Genomic DNA, 19,293 nt, shown 5'->3' on the forward strand with positions numbered 1-19,293 from the left:
ATATATATATATATATATATATATATATATATATATATATATATATATATATATATATATATATATGCGGGCAGCTAAGCGAGCAGGGGAAGATGAAGTAGATAGAAAATAACAACAGCACGCCCGGGATCGGGTGCTGTCTCTCTGCCTTTATTCTTACAATGGCGCAGCTCGACAAGTGAACCAATGTCGCGGTTCACCGTAAGCGGACCAGCGAGACGTTTAGTTCAAGAACTGATGGCGTGAACAGAGCCAAGAGCAACGACATACACACAAACACATCGTCTTCTTCCAGTGAGACTGTTGACGCGCACATCACCTTCGGTGTCTTTGTCTTCCCATTTCGAGTGCGGCAATATGCTATAGTGCAGTGGCCATGTTAGAATGTACTGGCTTGCATCAGTAAACTGATAGCTGAAACTACATAGGCGATTTCTAAAAACAAAATTGCATGTGCGCGAAAGTGTCTCATCGTGTTACTTTATGAATGCGTACCGAACGACAAGCCTGTGTTTTCTCGTATGTGTTAGCAAAGTGCAGACGATTATGAGCACCCTGCGACCTTCAGCGGCGGCTCGTGTGCGCTGCGCCGCAGGCTGAAAGCGCGTCGCATCGATGCTCATCGCTCCTTGTGCGGACACCGTACGCCAGAAACAATGATTCAATCAAGTTAATTGATGACAAGGCTCGACTTTACAGTCTTTCGTACTCCTCGGCATAGCATAATAGTAAACCCTGAAGGTTTCGTGCCGTCTTGCTGCCAAGCAAATGATGCCGACCAGTTTAACTCCAAAACTAAACGTTTAATAAAACTAAAAGAACTAAAAAACTACTCGATACAACAGTACGGGAACACACCCCGCTACTAACCTTCACCCTGCTTGGGCGCACCCTTCCGGTTCGTTGCCGACTGTCTGGGCCGTGTCACGGCTGCCGCTTTTAAAGTCTGCGAGTGGGACACGCGCATCACAGGTGTGCAGCACGTGTCACGCAAGTTGCGCGATGGGCATAGAGATGTGTAGTATATAAAGAGGGGCCACTGGAGCCTTTTCGCGGCCTATAGCAAGATGGAGTCTGACCAATCGCCAGATGGCATACCTCTGCTCACTTTTACTCTTTTGTTAACATATATCATAGCCGCCTCAGGAGGACAAGAATACCCAAGTATGGCATCAATTTCTTGCAAGGAAGAGGTTATATTCATTTGTTCGTTTTTCCATATCTGATCTACATCACGTGCCGATGAGGATGTTCAATGCCTTACAAGAAAAAGCAGTAAAGTCTAACTAGAACGTATTGTCTTTCTGAATTCGTTTTGCACAGAGACACATTCTCGTGGTTTAGATGTACTGTACATGTATTCTCTTAGCGAAAGCATGGTCGTGTAGCCTAGTCGTAAACCCAATCGCTTTCGGAGCATGAGGGTACGGGTTGAAATCCTAGTGGCGGAAATGAAACATTTTGATAATTTGTTTATGCTGAAGACGTTATCGTGTCTGACCGGACACTCGTGGCGCTGAAAGCAGTTCAGTAGCTCGGCTGCAGGGCCCTACGGGAGTGTCCGCTCTTTTTGTAAGTATGTTCCTCTATGCGATGGGCGTGATTCCCACAACCCAGAAGCGCCGATGACATGTATGACGAACTCGACCGCTAAGATTCGCCGGGAGCTGTACTCGTACGGGTCACCGATCACGGTGCAGGTGGCTCGCGACAGTTGAAGTTTGGACATTCCTCAAGCCTCTCACTGTCGCGTTAAAATGTACACGAGGTTATCAAAACTATAGAGATCGTCAGAGACACGTTGGAGTTGTGGATTTGTCGACAGGCGTTGTTTTTCTGGCGTACTAGCATACACACCGCGGCATCGCATGTCGTATGGGACGCCGGATTGCAACGCACGTAGATTATTTCTCAGTCAGCACTGCTGAAAAATTGTACCAACTCTGTGTGTAAGCGCCTTGGTACAACTCTCAGGCTTCAGTATCAGTGGCTTCACCACGCTGAGATCAATATGACAGAATGCCAGCTTATATATAATTAGAATTTAGTAATGAAAATGGCGTTGAATGTCTAAGAAATTTATATTAAAAGGTCGACGTGCCTACAGAGTACTTAATGATCACCAGATATCTTCACGTTCTAGATGTACGCTTGCTCTTCAAAACGCGTAATAGAGACATTGCGCCACCTGCACTAGAAGGGGACTAGACATCGATAGTATAAATACCAGTTGCTGTATGAATGGTTGTCCGTAGCGCGAGAGGTATATATGTTCAGTGTTGCCGTTTTCTGTGTTGCGTATAGTATATGTGACGTAAATTTGAAGCAATCTATGCAGTTCACTGTTTTCAGAAAATGCTCGAGACGCTAGTTTCAGCGCAGCAGGAGTTATTCTAATCTTGAAGGGAGTTGACGCACTCTCGCCCGACCAGATTGTAAATGTTTGTGAGAGAGTAGGTAGTGCTAATCCCGCAGAGAGTGCATGAACTCTCTCTCAGAAATGTGGCTGTACTCTGGCGAGGGAGCTTGTTCACTCTCGTTCAACCTGAATACCGCCACACCAACGAGTGAGTGTGTCTACTCTGAGCAGCACAGAGTTCCAAGCTCTCCTGAAAAGAAACTGAAATATGGGACAAGCTTCTACTCCCGCAAAGAGAGTAGTCAGCACTCTCTTGGGGCTGTGAGTGTTAAGGAAACAGGCGCAGTAGCGTGTGTGCATTTTGTAGTGGTTTACCGGCTTTAAACCAAGAAGTCATTTTGATGATCACATCTTCTGACGCTCGATTGTCATGGGTGCTTGTACCACAAATTATTACTGCAACATATGATGTCACATTGTGAAGCATGTGTACAGGACGCATGTGTTTGTAAAGTATGTGTCACTTTCACTGCATTTCAAGGCACAGGAAGCTATTTTCAATATATTCACAAGCACACGCTTAGCCGTGTGATAAAACATCCGCTTGCCGCTGAAACGACGTGGGTTCAATCTCCACTCGCACTGAAACAACCCGGGTTTGATCCCAACTCTGACACAGGATTTTTAGTTATTTATTCTATTTGTATCGTTCTGTATATTTCTGTGACGCATATGATTATTTTTCGCTCACAATCAAAGACGCCGATGTCAAAACCAATGCAGGAATTTCGCGAAACCAGCTCTTTAGCATCAAACTAGGGGTCGATAGATAAAACAAAATGGTGAAACATTTTACATGCGACAGTTTATTGAATTTTATTATTAAAGCAATGGCACAGAGCCCTAAATATAACATAGGCCACATCGAGGAAGAACACTCTGGTCAGAGGCGTACCAACTTTTTTGCGAGTGGGGGCAAATCTACATCACTCCTCTGCTGGGATTTATATATATATATATATATATATATATATATATATATATATATATATATATATATATATATATATATATATATATATATATATATATATATGTCTCCACTAATTTAAGCAGGAAGGGGGAAGTGGGGAAAAATATTACTAGAAGCGTCCTTGCAACTGACTCGGGTCATTGCGGACCATGGTGAGCGTAAGGCCGCTGAATACAGTGTCGCGGAGGCCACGCAGAAATTAGTATCTAATCTCGGAGAGCATGAGGCAAGAGAACTGGAAAGATATGAACTAAAGAGAGATGCGAAAGTTCAATAGTAAAGATAGAAAACTATATCAGGACTGTAGAACCTCCACTGCTCTGCAACAGGAAAATAGGAATGAGACCCTACAAGAACGCCAGGGACCACCCGTACCACAACTTAACTTTGAGGAGAAAAATGGGAACTCGAAACTACAGTGCGATCCCAATCAAAACAGCCTTACTCTCGATGATGCTGACACTCCCGTGCCACGTGATAGCCGAGAGCAGCCAAAAACTTATGAGACAAATGTCCTCAATCTGTCCAACACAACGCTTACACCCGCTCAACTACAAGTTTTGTCGAGAGGCTTAACATTTTGTCCATTATCAGGTAGATTCAATGAATTTGAACTGTACCAAGACCTCATCAACTTTGCGCGTAATCTCCGCCTCCGTGAATACTTTCATGATCGCAAGGACTGTACGGACGAGAATAGATTGATTGGTGGTGACAAATCATGGTGTCCAGGTGAGCAGAAGGACAAACAACTTGATATGTATATATCAGCAGTTCAAAAAGATATCATCAGAGCGTATGAAAAAAATCTGCCATTTCGAAACAACATATCAAAGTCAGAACGAAGGGCACTCGATGAACTACGAAAAAACACTGGAATTACTATCAAACCGGCTGATAAAGGGGGCTGCGTAGTAATTCTAAACACGTCGGACTACTTAAAGGAAAGGGAACGACAGCTATCAGACACAAAATTCTACAAAGAACTTCCAACGGACCCGACTCCCGAATTTGAAAGGGAGATAAAAGTAACCCTAAACAATCTCCGCCAGGACGACAAAATTACCGGCAAAATGGTAAAAGCAATGTTACCGGCCCATTCTGTTCCCAGTCCATTCTATTTGCTCCCCAATATACACAAGGCAGGCAATCCGGGACATCTGATAGTATCCAGTAAGAGCACATCAACATAAGATATATCAGAATTCATGAACTGCTTAATAAAAAACCTCATCCCAAATTTTCCCTATTACCTAATGGACACAAAGCACTTCATCTGCGTAACTTCAAGTCTCAACCTCCCAGTCGGTAGTTTTCTGGTGACCATGGACATCTGCTCACTGTACACCAACATACCCCACCATGACGGAATAACGGCTATGGCTTCTGAATATATGTAAAATCTGACTCATCAACTGGTGTAAGGGGCGACATACTGTTTACATTTCTTGAACGTGTACTAAATTATAATCATTCATTGTGAAGCCCTTCCTTCAGGTCAGTGCCACTACAATGGGCACAAAAATGGCCCCAAACTTTGAGAGCACCTTTATGGCTTCACTTGAAATCCCATTCTTGAGGGACGCACCTTGAAACCTTTCTACTACAGAAGATACTTAGACGATATTTTTATGATATGGAACCACGATGAGCGAAGTCTTTTCCGCTTCATAGGGGATTTTAACAAGTTCCACCCCTCAATTAAATTCACGCACAAGATTTCCAAAACTATTCTTGTACGTCACTGTCACGGTCAAAATTGACCGCCTGTCAACAAACCTTTACAAAAAGCCTACAGACCGTCAAATGTACCTACATTTCAACAGCAGCCAATCAAAGCATTGCAAAACGGGTATTCCATGTTCTCAGGCCTACCGGTACCGAAGAATATGCACCGATATGCGGGAATTCGACAGACACGCAGAACGCCTAAAGCATTCCTTTTTGAAACAAAATTATCCCGAAGACATTATTGACGATGCCGTACTACGTGCTCACAACGTGAACAGGAATAATATAATTAAGCGACCAAACAGAGTATCGAAAACGACTTCCCAAGCAAACATTGTACTAACTTACTCCTCATCAGCGCCACGAATCAACAACATACTTTCCCACCATTTCAACATAATCAGGCAAAGCAAACGACTAACTTCTATTTTCGCGAAGCCACCTCACGTGGTGTACCGCAGGGATAAAAATCTGAAGGACAATGTAGTCAGAGTAAAAGCAAACACCCCCAAAATTCAATCAGGGTGCCATCCCTGCGGAAAAGCTCGATGCAAGGTATGCCCACAGATGGTCACAACACGTGAATCCAAAGCGAACTTCTCGGATTTCAAATTCTGCATAACTGAAAGCCTTAATTGTGACTACATTAACGTAATATACATGCTACATTACAACATCTGCGGACAAGAATATATCGGCCAAACAGACACGCCATTTCGGCTGCGGTTCAATAATCACCGGTACCACGCCACTTCACTGCCGAAGCTACCTTTATCTAGACATCTGCGCCTGCCAAACCACAATTTTGAAAATATCAGTGTAACTCTTTTGCAGTACGGTTTCTCAAACAGGTGCGAGTGCAGACAGCGTGAGGCATATTTTATTTTCAAATTTAGAACATTAGTAGCCGGCATCAACGAGGACCCCGGAATACTCTCCTGCCTCCGAGAAATAAGCCAAGAAGAAATTGGTGACAAAGATTGATAGCTGGAGCCCATGCTTGTTTTTTCTGACTGACTCGTACGTGTACACTGTCCTTTCTTGCTGTTTTTTTTCTTATATTTCTTTTCACGTATACATACAAAGTGTTTACGCTCGCCTACCACTTGACGGCCATTGAGGGGAAACGGGCGAAGATGAAAGGCAAAGAGCTGACCAACCCATTAAGGGGAAACTGTTTCCTTACGTGCGGCGCCGTCGTAGGCCCCTTTCACCACCGCGGCAACAATCTTGGGTGGCCTGACACACGTCGAGAACTGGCCAGCACAGGATGAGAACCAGATGTTGACTGACGCCGGCATTTGGATGTGCACAGTTTGGTTTTGTGCTCAGCGGTCACAGTGTTTTGTTTCTTTTTTTGTTTCCTTTGTTCTCTCTCACTCTCGCAAACATCTTTCAAGGCGAGAGGGACGCGGCAGCAACGAAGTTTGAACATCTATGATAGTATAACTCATCCTCTGACGAAGGGAGGACCCCTCCTGAAACTGTTAGGAAATAAATATATATACCACCACTGACAACGCTCCCGTTGTGCCTTATCCCATATATATATATATATATATATATATATATATATATATATATATATATATATATATATATATATATATATATATATATATATATATATATATATATAGGTGGGCCTGCCTTCGTCGGAGTGAATCATTCACTCCGACGAAGGCAGGCCCACCTGCCGAAACGTTAGTAAAACTAGTGTTTTTTCGCACGTTTGTCTACCTTTTTTTCTACCGCATTTTCCACCGGATCTATTGAATTTCACCCCGCCATATATAAATATATATGTATATATATATATATATATATATATATATATATATATATATATATATATATATATATATATATATATATATATATATACATATATATATATGTATATATATATATATATATATATATATATATATATATATATATATATATATATATATGAGATATAACAGACAGTAATGCCAAGGAATGTACAGGGGAAGTTATTAGAACCAATGGAATGTAAATAAGAAGAAAGAAAAGTGGATGAAACAATTACCAGCTGTGATATATCGGTCCAATAATTTTCCTACGCTTTCCTTGGCATTATTATCTGTCAGATGTGAATATTATTGTGTCAAACCACGGAAAAACCTGCCCTTAGGTATACACTTCTTTCCCTTATTTATTAACGAGGGTCTCGTACTGGCAGACTTGGTGCCTTTAGGTTGTATACGAAGGACTATCGGTGAGCTGACAGCTCATAATAGGTTCACGTGCTACGTGACGCAAAACTATGATCTCCTCTATAAACTTACGGCCTGCTCACCGTCGCCACCCCTACGGAGACGTATGGTCCTAAAATTGGCGCGTATGGACGAGAAATGCTGCCAGGTGACGCTACGACTTACTCCCATAGCACACGCACGAACGTCATGGTGACTCGTGTGTGCGCGTTCCTTTCAATGTTTTTCTGTGTTTCCAACGCGCGGATCGATCAATTCATAGATGAAACTTCTCGAAGCAACATTTCAGCTCTATGTCTGAGCAACAGGCAACAGCTAACCATAAAAAAAATGGGCCCGTATCTGCGTGTTTCACTGCAGATGTCGTCGAAAAACGATAGTCTTGCATGTGGAGAGTGAACAAAACGTTTGTTTAATGTTCTGCGTGATTAAACCTGTGAATTGTATTCTGGAAGAGCTGCGTTAGAGAGGCTCGATCCGTGCAGTGAAGGCGAACGAGCGCATCGAGGCACGTTAGGATAACTATACTTGGCCCCTACGGGACCACAGTAGCGCATAGGTCCACGATTTCACCTGGCTAGCAACCAGCTATGCGGCGAAGTCGCCCTCTGTTTTTGCAAACAACACCCCTGCCGTGTTTTTTTGTTTTTTTTTTTCCTGAGTTGCATGTTGACCTATTTCGCTTGCGTCCTCCACGCACTGTTTGCAGTGCTTAAACACCGCTTTTCTGCCCGGTTGCCAACAAAGTGCAACGTAAGAGCTGACTAAATATAGCATGGTGAAAAAAAAAAAACTCCTTTTTCTTCAGCGTGTGGCGAAGAGTGCAGAGCGAATATCTTTAACTTCTTTTGTCTTGCGACATTCACATTTTGCAATTTTTTTTGGAATTTTTGACTGGATAACGAGTGGGAGCATTCAGTATTCAAGTTACGCTGGTGAAATGCGACATTCGTTGACCTTGACGGTACATGAACTTACCCGATTTATCTCGGTGAATAGAACTCAATGAATAGTTACTCATTTATAACTCAATGAATATAACTCAATGAAGAGTTATGCCTTAGGCTTTTGAAGTGTATAAAAGCATAATGGCGTACCATTTGCACAATTCGCCTTTTGTGACGCCGGTTGTTACTTCATCATTTTAAAACGATTTATTACACATGCAAACGCAAATTCTTACCCGACATGCAGCCTACATCAAGTCATTTCACAGCTCAGCTCCAAGTTTTGGCGTAGCTTTGCGGTAGAGTACTGGACTGCCACCCAAGAGACTCGGGTCGAATTCCCAAATACGACACGTATATTTTCATGTAGGTCTTTTTATTCTTTTAATTTTGTGCGATAGTGGTCAAGACACCGGCGGTGGCGAACATCTTTGGCGCCGGAATATGCCCTTGTGATCTCATAAGAGCTCTCGCTGTAAAATTAAGCGAATTCAACAATTGCGCCTTTTTAGCTACGTCAGTGGCCAATAAGTATACTTCCTTTTCATGAAAGTAGGTAATCAGGCTCCGTTTGAACGGATATGAATGCGCAACAAAGAACAGTGCAGTTCTGTTTTAGCATGTACACTGCAAACGAAGGAGCACTCAGCCGCTGGTAAAACTGCTAAAACGTCTTTTACCAGTTTACCCAGTCATTGTAGCATTCCAATGGCTGTGATGGTAGAACTGCAGACCTAGTGCGCACACAGAGCTGAGCCGCAACATGCATCCACGAACCACGTTCAAAAAAAGTGCGAAGACCAGCAGGATTTGCTTTGAACTTCACTGGCGATGATTCGTGCCAATTCCACAGTGGCTTCGGAATGTACAAAATTAGCCTGAGTGTCAGCTTCTTCGGAATGCGTGGTTGCTGGCGGCACAGGCGGCATTGGAAAACTGTGGCGCTACTCGGGTTGCATAGGGACCATATACAGTTACTCTAAGGCACGTTAGACACTAGCGCCATCTGGCAGTTATCTTCAAAAAACGAAGGAAGGCGTGAACGCCCGCGGAGAAAGATGCGCGCCTGTCTCGGAGGCGATAAGGAGTAGAACGCAAAGCGATGGGCAGGTGCCATCACAGTGTCGTGTTAGCAAAGTGTTGGAAACACTTGTGTTTTTTAGCATCGCGTTGCACTGTCAGCGCAAAGTGTCAAACGCTACGGTCCTTAGAATTACTTGTGTGTGCCTTCTCTAGTGCAAAGGAACACACATAAAACATCTATGTGTTGCTATTGTGCCTCAGATATGTGGAATAATTGCTTTTTAATCGACAATCATACAAGTATTAACGCTGACACTTGAGCAACATTTGTGGGTGCTGCAGATAGGGTTGGCCATTTGAGGTATAGTTTGGTGCCTTTATGGGGATTATTATCACGGACAAACAGGAATATCTACCAGGAGACGAAAATTTTGGTGTCGAAGGTTCCCAAGAAAGACTATCGTCTTTAAAAAAACGAGCGAACGCACACACGCACCTGCGGAAGAGCGGTTTGAAGGCTGCAGCAATGGGGGTATGTTGTGGCGCCATGGCGTGCTGCATAAATGCATGCTGTGCCACTTTAGAGAACTAAGAAAACAAACAACCAAAAGCAAATATGGCGGGACGGGGAGGCGTGGCATGAGAAGGTCGTAAGTTAATAGAGAAGGTCGTGCGTCAGACAGGCTCATAAAGATTGTACCACACACGCCACCATGGCTACTGGTGGCGCTTACTGACACTCCCAAGTTTAATTCTTGTATATGCCCCATAAAGTGGCTGGGGGGATAGCCGCCGAGGTAGCTCAGTTGGTAAAACATCGAACGCGGTATTTGAAGGTCACAAGCTCCGTTCCTGGCCATGGCAAGAAATCTTTTCACCCGCTTTTATTTCTTCACACTTGCATCACAATTTGGTCTAACAACTTCCCTTATACTTTTTTGGTAATATTGTCTGTTAGGTGTCAATATTATTCGACATGCTCCGGCGGGGCCTCCCAGTTGCTCTGCGTGGTACCACAGAGCGATGGCGACGGCTTCAACCACCCTTTCGATCCTGGAACCAGTTCGTCGCAGCATTCCGGGAGGAGTTCCTACCGGTCGCTTACGAATACTGTATCAGGTGTGAGCTTGACACCCAATCGCAACACCCAGAGGAGGGTCTGCGAATTTATGTTCTGGCTATGCAGACGCTCTTCCGTCGGGTGGACCCCACTGCACCTGAGACCCTTAAGGTCTCGCATGTTATTTGGCGATGCCATCCCCGTTTTCACCTACACCCGTTGAGCCACTCTTTTTTATTCCTGGAGGTGCTTGCTCGCTTTGCTCAGAAAGTGCCAAGCCGTCTACACCGACCGTACCCATCGTCACGGAGGAGGGAGGTGAGCTCCGTAGAGGCAAGGCAGGGGCTTGTTGATGTCGACAGGATTCATGAAATGCTGCTGATGATGGAGTGAACGCTGACGCAAGGTGGCACGTTGAAGCGACGCGAGACAGCCCCGCGGATCGAGTGAGGGCAGCGATCATTAATGTTGTCACAAAGTCCCGGGATGACGAAGAAGCATACGAGAAGAAAAGGAAGAATATGAGGAGTACGAGTAAGAAACCGAGAGTAACGCAACGCAGGAACACGGCAAAAACACCTGAGGAATCGGAGTCTGGCACCGACGTGGTCCACTCTCGCGACATTGAGAGGGACAAGGCCGCTGTTGAACAGTATGCAAAATGCTCCGCCGAAATGGTGGTCCTTATCGACAGGAACGCCGAGGAGGTCTCGAAACTCTCCTTCACACTCTAGGAGGAGCAGAAAAATACTGAATCACTCCAAAGAGCATTCAACTCTCTAAAGAAGAAAAGCGATGAGATTGTAAACGTTGCAGAGAGGTTCGGGGGGGGGGGGCAGCTCAGACTCGGCATTCGACCCGATCATCACAATTCGACGACTTGCGGAAGAGAATGTGGCACTGTGACGGGAGGCTGAGTCCGCGAAAGCTGAGTACGAGAAGCTGCTCTCTGAGGAGAAGGCAAGGCTGGAATACATAGGGGAGGCCACCCGCACCGAGTACGAGTCCACGTTGCAGAATCTCAGCGAGAAGCTTCTGGAGACCGAGGCCGAGCACATGAGGCGTGTAGAAGAACTGCTACCGAGCCAGGAACAGTACCAGGAAGAAGTGGAGTTGAAAGACGAAGAGCTGCTTCAAGCACGAAGTGGACCAGTACGCTGACACGCCGGGCTCCTAGAGGCTCGAGTACGACCAGGAGTTGGAGAACATCGAGAGGAAGCTGGAGGTCAGGCATGCCGCAGAGATGGAGGCACTGAAGTCGGAGCACAGCGCCAACATAGAGGTGCTGAGAGAGAGCCTGCAACAAGAGCTGCAGCAGGTCAAGGCCGGCTACGTGGAAGAGCAGCGGAAGCTACGCAGAAGCCTCAAGACCGAGCACAACTTTGTGTCTAATTCGCAGAAGGCACAGTTCCGGCAGGCGCTGGAGGCCCTGAAGAATACACACAAAGCACATTTTGAGAAGATGAAGTAACAGCATGGGAGCGTCGTGGAACAACTGACCAAAGAAAGAGCGCAGGTGGAACAGCGCATGGCTTAGGAGAAGGCGTCTGCCATCAAGGTTATGAGAAGAAAGCTGGAGTTTGTAGACACCGCTAGGATAGAGTGTGCCACAACAGTCAAGCGGCTGCATGACGAATTCGTGAAGGCGGAGCAGCATCAGTGCTCCTTGTGTCAACGCCACGAGAAAGACCCACCAAGGGAGGAGGAAATGGTTGCGGTGACAACCAGTCATTATACGGCAGAAAGGCCTGTGACGGCTGTGTCACTCGATAGCTTAGACGAAAAGCTTCCTGAAGGAAAAGCCGAGAAAAAAACCGTTTCGGAAGCACTTGAGTCAATATATCACTCCACCGCTTCTGTTGCGGAAAATAGGGAGCCCTCGGCAGAATGGTTGGACATTTCCGTAGAAGACATTCTGTACGAGCTGTCTGAACTGATGAAACAGCTGAGGAGCCACAGTGCCATTGTGGACAAACTGCAGGCTGAAAAATAAGACTTCCAGGACTCTTTGGAGAGAGCGACAAAAAGGGTGGAAAATTTTGAAGTAGGCACCAGCGGCCAACGCGAATAATTTAACAGGTGTGTGTGCCCTGGAGCACAAAGTGGCTGTCCTCGAGGTCCGAAACTACGTCGAGAAAGGCGATGAATAGCAATCTGGCTACCACATTAGCGAGAGTGGAGATGTTAGTGCCAGAAGCATTAGCAGTCAGAGCCTCTGTGGGGATGTCACGCTTCCATGGCTGCTGAGCTCGCCAGCGTTCAATCACTACTACGTGACGAAGTGGCCACCACCTAGACGTCAGAGGTCCGGGTGGCAAGAACAGTAGAAGGTACAGCCAGATGCGTACTACGACCACGGCACTGTGCAAGAATGTCTGCACTAGGGAGTCTACTTCAAACACTTTGGGCCAGCTAGCTTGGTGGGACCGGATTTGCACCAGGAGCATTGGCTTCCCGTCATGTCGCCACCGAAGAACGTGCTGATTAAACTGACTGGGACAAGTAAGCCTCCGTCTTCAGGCCACGGCGGAGATGGCACCCCTACACGAGTCAGCGACTGCGATGTCTGGCAGCCCATGAGGTATATCGACGTGTCACTTGACTCTCTAGACATGGGGTATGTGCACCACGTGCGGTCCGCCGCGGCCAAGGATAGCCCCTCCATCTATGCCGCATCTCCTCTCCGCATTTTACGAGGGGAAGGGGCAGTACGGGAGCGGCCGCCGACCGACCATAGGAGAAGGAAGAGGAAGACGACAATCTGGTGTGCGCGGTGAGGCAGGTGGCAGGGGCTGGCAGTGGGCAGTGGTGGCCCAAGTTTCGGTGAATAAAAAAGGTGCCCCCTGGTCGGGCTCCGCGTCTTCCCTGCGGGGTTCTGGGCCCAGCGGCCTCACAATCTCTCCAATATATATATATATATATATATATATATATATATATATATATATATATATATATATATATATATATATATATATATATATATATATATATATATAGTCTGACGAAGGCGGGCCTTCCTGCCGAAGCGTTAGTAGTAAATACTGCATTCTGTACGTTTCTCGCCTTCGTTGTTTCAACCTAGTATATTTTTCTATGGTGTATAAAAATCAAAAGAAAAAAATGGGAGATCCAACACCCAGTAGGAATCGATTATATGCAAAACACGATTGAGGAGGGTTGATAAGTAACTTTAAAATCAGCACAACGTTACGAAAAGCACGGATCTAGTACGCAGTAAACACAATAGAAATGTTATGCGCAGCCAGGTATCTAGATAAGATGCAAGTATGTTGTTTATAGTCACGTAGCGCATGTACATTTTGCCGTATATGACTTCCATGTCACTGTGACGTCCCCGCAAACACGGAATGAACCCCAGTCCTTTCAAAATGTTTACGTTCATTTCTTAAACCCACGCATTAAAAAATGAAAAGAAAACCTTCGGGGTAATGAATTTGCATTCCGGAGTGGAGTACTTGAAAGGATCCTGTCGACTGTTCTCGCGGCCCCCACCCCCACCCCCGCGCAAACACGAGGACCGGGCGGTGCCTTGTTGTCTACAGACAGTGTGACAGTGTACGGTGGCAATACTCCGCGCGCACCCTTCAGATTTTTGCCATGGGGGCGCAGCAGAGCATCTTTTGTTGGTTCGGTAAATGCGACCCTACTGCAGCGCCTGTGCCGAGCCCGGCCTGACTTTCCGTCAGCCTCCGCGGCTCCAGGGCTTAATACTGCGTTCTGCGCCGATGGCCACCCGCGGCGTTGAATGACGAAGAAGCAGCAGCTGTGGAGAATTTCGCGGGAGACACTGAGCGGCATGGAGACGTTGAGACTCGGTCTGGACATCGGATCACCGGGTGCCAGAAACCGGGGCAATTGGTTCGGCTGAAAACATTTCGGCACAACACTGCAAACTCCGGACGTTGGCCATTACAGACGACACACTTTGACTATTGTTCACCCGTAATTCACGTGTCTTGGGACAGCTCGCCCATCTCTCTCTCTGAGGCCTGAGTTTGTACATTGTTACTTGCTCGGCTTTGTTTGGGAGAGGGTTTTCCACTGGTGTGGGCCACGGGGGCGGCCATCGAAGATGATACACTCCGACTGACAAGAAAATATGCCGCGTCGATAGTGCTGATTGGTTTGGTGCCCCGGTAGGGCGGAGTCGGAGCCCGAGAAAAGTGGCCACGTGTCAAGGAAGGGGGGAGGCGAGGAGAGTTATTCCCAGGGCAGAAAAAGAAGTACACGGTGACGGAAGGGGGCAGATCAGACCTCGACGCCAAGAACCAACCTTGGGCCCCGACTCGAGCAGCCAACTCCGAGACCCCGACTACATGGACATTCTGTAAGACGAACTTCACCTCCCTTACTTAAACGAGCTTTGCGGGAAGGGATCCGGCATATTGGGACATAGCGCAGTTTTATTAAATAATGACTTTATCATTTGTGTCGTCATGTGTTTACTCTGTATTGAGGCACCCTTGTATTGTCCCCGTTATTTCGCTTATGTATCCTGTGTCGCGAGTATTTGCTGATGCGTTGCAATTTCGTGTAACAGAGATGTCGTTCACGGAGAGTATGTGTGTACGCCATTCGCACTTGCTATTCAATTAAATGCACCCATGATTAAGATAAGATCATGACGTTTCTTACTTCCCGGCCCCAGCACGAATCCCTGTATGTGGAAAGTGATTAAGACACGTAGCCAAGAGGGAACCGGATAGAAAAGGGGTTGAGGGGTCTTCTCTCTCTTTGGCGATCGGTGGCGGAGCGGGGACGTCTCAAGTGGTGGCAGTGGTGGGATTACTGCTGGGGCAATGGTGCGAGATTTCGCCCTCGTATTAGGGAAGGAGAGACGGCACGATGAATGAACAGGCTACGCAGGTGGCTCATGGGGGCGCGCTAGGAATGAGCACTTTGGTGTTAGCATGGTTCCCTCGTTATAGGAGACGCTGCAGGTCCAAACAGTAGGGACTTCCTGATAATTTTAGAACAGGTTGGTAGAATGAGGGGATGGCAAGACAGGCAACTCATTGTCATTGCGCGAAGTAAGATGCTAGGCACCACACATTATTTCGCGTGGAGAGACGATGGTGTCACCGCAGCGTCAACATTCCCTGAGTTCAGAGCTTTGGCCCTCGAGTGGTTCGACACGGAACACCTTGGCAGCAAGGTAGAGAGGTTTAGGAACGCTAGACAAAACGCAGAAGAGGAAGCGTGCTCGTTCGCAAATCGCGTACGAGTGCTTAGGACTGCCAACCTGGCTAGCTCCAGTGGCGAAGAGCCTGCGAAAACTCAGCTGCGCCGCGAAATTGTGACCGAGCAAATGCTGTCGCAGTTTCTAACTGGCTTAAGGGATCCGGTCCGCAGATTTGTTTTGTCTTGCGACGCCAAATCATTCGATGAGGCTATTGACGTAGCAGCTAGGGAAGAACTTAACGAAAAACTTTCACGGAGCTCCTCGCTACCCGTTCGGCATGTCAACGAAAACGCGAATGCGCACGAAATACGCAGCCACCTTGACCGCCTGGAAAAGCTCCTAGAATAGAGTTTGAGGTCACGCGACCCCGTCGGAGAGGATGGACAAAGAAACGCAAGGCGGCCCCCTTTTTCCGGTCGATGTTTTAACTGCGATGGTTTTGGCCATTTCTGGCGAGAATGCGACCGGTACCGACGACGCCGACCGTGGAACACGCGTGGTGATCGCCGTACGCCGGAAAACCGTGGCGACGAGGAGACGACGCCGAAGTCGGCGGTTCAGGAAAACTAGGTGCGGCCTCTTCTGGTAACCATGACAGGTGGAGGTCAATAGCAGTGGTAGACTTTTGCGGGGAGAGAAATCCGGTCATTGAGTGTTCCGTGGGGAAGGGTACGCTGAAGCTGTTGGTAGATACGGGATCAAAGGTGAGCCTCGTGAAGAGCTGTGCACTGGGAGGAATAGATGAGAGGTGGCAGGAGACATTGCAGAAAAAGGATAGTGAAAAGTCCCTCGTTGTCATAACTGGTGACCCTATGCACACACCTTCGGCCGTTTTAGAGTATCCGCGAAAATGAAAGAAACCACGTTTGAGGCAAAATTTTTCATTAGTGGAGGTGGACTGTCATTACAGGCATATGGTATAATTGGTGAAGACATTCTAGTAGAACAAGATGCCAACCTCCTGCTGAGTGAGGGGTGCCCGAGAATAGGCAACGAGCGTGTCCCATTTACCGATTGGGTTGGAAAGCCCAGGCCAGCCGAAAAATCTAGTTCCGGCGAAATGAACCACCGTCCACTGAGGCCGCATAAGGTTAATGTTGTCTCCCTGATCGAAGATGCTACTCTCCCGCCACTAAGCGAGTGCGTGCTGGCAGGTCGGGCTCACACGCTGGTGCCCCCAGGCGAAACCAAGGTTGTCGAGGTCAATGGCCTAGAAACAAACGGATTAACTGCAGTACCTACCTTGACAACCACACGGAAAGACGGCGTATTGTCCATAAGGGTGGCAAACCTAACATTCAAGGAGATCCACCTCCCTAAGAATAAAGTGGTCAGCTCCTTGGTTGACACGGAAGCCTACCACGTGGTCGCGATGGTTGGTGGAGCAGGAGGAAACCCCGTTGACGAAGGGGATCTGTTGAAGATGTTCGATCTGTCGCACGTCGACGGAAAGGAGAGACAAATGATGGAGAGCATGATAGTGCAGAATCAGTCAATATTCTCAACAGGAACAACAGACTTGGGGCAATGCGTAGCTATCAAGCATAGGATTCACACTGGAGGGGTGGCACCTGTATATCGCCGGGCATACAGGATCCCTTTCGCGCGCAAAGAAATGGAAAAACAGGTAGACAGCTTACTGGAAGCCGAAATAATTCAGCACTCCACCTCCGGCTGGGGAGCACCCGCACTGCTGGTCGAGAAGCCAGACGGGTCGTACCGATTTGTCGTCGATTACAGGGACCTCAACAAAGTTACCTGCATTGACCCATATCCGCTGCCCAATGTCCACAAAACACTCGCCCAACTGGGGAAGGCGAGATATTTCACGGTCGTGGATATGGCCAGCGGGTACTGGCAAATTGAGATGGAGCCTGGTGATAGAGAAAAAATGGCCTTCAACACCCCCTCCACTCATTACGAGTGGAACCGAATGCCCATGGGGCTGGTAAAGAGTGCGGCCATCTGGAAGAGAACCGCAGATGTGATCCTCGCAGGCCTACTCGGCAAACTTTGCCACGTGTACTTAAACAACATCATAATATACAGCGAGACGTTGGAGGACCATCTGCGGGACGTCGGTGAGGTATTTTCGGGAGTGCGAGCGGCTGGCTTGAAACTGAAACCCGCTAAGTGCCAGTTCTTAAAGCCGAAGGTTAAATACTTGGACACATCGTGTCCGCGGAGGGCGTTCGCCCCGACCCGGCGAAGGTAGAGCACGTAAGGGATTTTCCACCACCTAGAAACAAGACCAAGGTGAGACAGTTCTTGGGACTCTTGTTTTATTACGGGAGGCAGGTTCCTTCATTTGTGGAAGTAGCGAAACCAATTACCCATCTCACCAGCAAGAGCCCATTCGAACGGAATGCAGGCACCCAGGCGGCATTCGAGCAACTGAAAACGCTGCTCGTAATGACACCTATCCTACGGTTTCCAGACTTCTCAAAACCGATTATTTTGACGACGGACGCGTCAAAATACGCTGTCGGAGCGGTGCTATCCCAAGTCCATGACGGACTTGAACACCCAGTGGCCTACGCAAGCCGCCAGCTTGATTCAGCGGAGCAGGAGTGCGGTGCCACTGAACAAGAGTGTTTAGCCGTCGTTTGGGCAGTGCGTCACTTTAGGTGTTACTTGTACGGTAGGAGTTTCCGGATTGTTACCGACTGTCAACCTCTCAGGTGGCTCATGAACGTGAGGGACCCTAGCTCGAGACTGGCGTGCTAGAACGTACTCCTTCAGGAGTACAGCTTCGACATCGTACATCGCCCAGGAAAGCGGAACCAAAACGCCGATGCGCTGAGCCGTGTGGGGGTGGCGGGTGTGGTCGATTTCACGCCGTCGTCCGATGAGGCTCATTTCCGTGAGGAACAAAGTAGGATCAGACACCTCAACAGGTGATTCAGCAATGCAAAAACTCCACAGACAACACCTGTAGGAGGTATAGGCTAGACAGCGCCGAACTATTGAGACTAAAGGCAGGAAGTACCGCAGACGTCGGGAAAATCGTCGTACCGAAATCGGTGGTCGGTGATCTTATGAGAGTACACCATGATTCACCTTGTGCCGGACACCTGGGAATAAGGAAAAGCCTGTCGCGATTGAAGAAGGTATTTTTTGGTTAGGGGTGAAAGCAGACGTGGTCAAATACTGTAGCAGGTGCGAGTCGTGTATTCTCCGAAAGATACCGAAGGGCCGAAAACAGGCTCCATTTCAAATATTCTCTGATGTACACGAGCCGTTTCAGAGAACTGCGATGAATATTGTGGGACCGCTGCCATGTACGACATCCGGAAATAGGTACATCTTGGTCTTTGTTGATCACTTGACTCGATTAGTGAAAACATTCACGCTGCCAGATCAGAGGGTGGACACGATCGCTAAGACATTCGTCGAGGGCGTAGTGTTGCGTTATGGCGCCCCGTTGCAACTCCTCACAGACCAGGGCACCAACTTCACTGGTAAACTCATGAGGGAGGTATGTGACGTGCTTGGTGGGAAGAGGTTACGAACGACCGCCTAACACCCGCAGTGTAACGGAGCTGTCGAACGCCTAAACCAAACACTCGTTAGGATCATGTCCCACTACGTGAGCGAGGACCAGCGGGATGGGGATAAGTTACTGCCGCTCGCGACTTTCGCCTATAATACCGCCATCCACGAAGGCACAAAAGACAGCCCTTACTACCTCTTG

At 47.4% G+C, this 19,293-nt stretch overlaps 1 protein-coding gene across 4 annotated transcripts in view; it reads right to left on the reverse strand.

Moving 5' to 3' along the window:
• Positions 1-19,293, reverse strand: part of LOC119175552 (coiled-coil domain-containing protein 125-like) — a 189,507-nt gene that overhangs the window by 58,054 nt on the left and 112,160 nt on the right. The window lies entirely within an intron of this gene.

The sequence above is a fragment of the Rhipicephalus microplus genome, chromosome X, assembly GCF_043290135.1.
Source record: "Rhipicephalus microplus isolate Deutch F79 chromosome X, USDA_Rmic, whole genome shotgun sequence".
NCBI classification, from domain to species: Eukaryota; Metazoa; Arthropoda; class Arachnida; order Ixodida; family Ixodidae; genus Rhipicephalus; species Rhipicephalus microplus.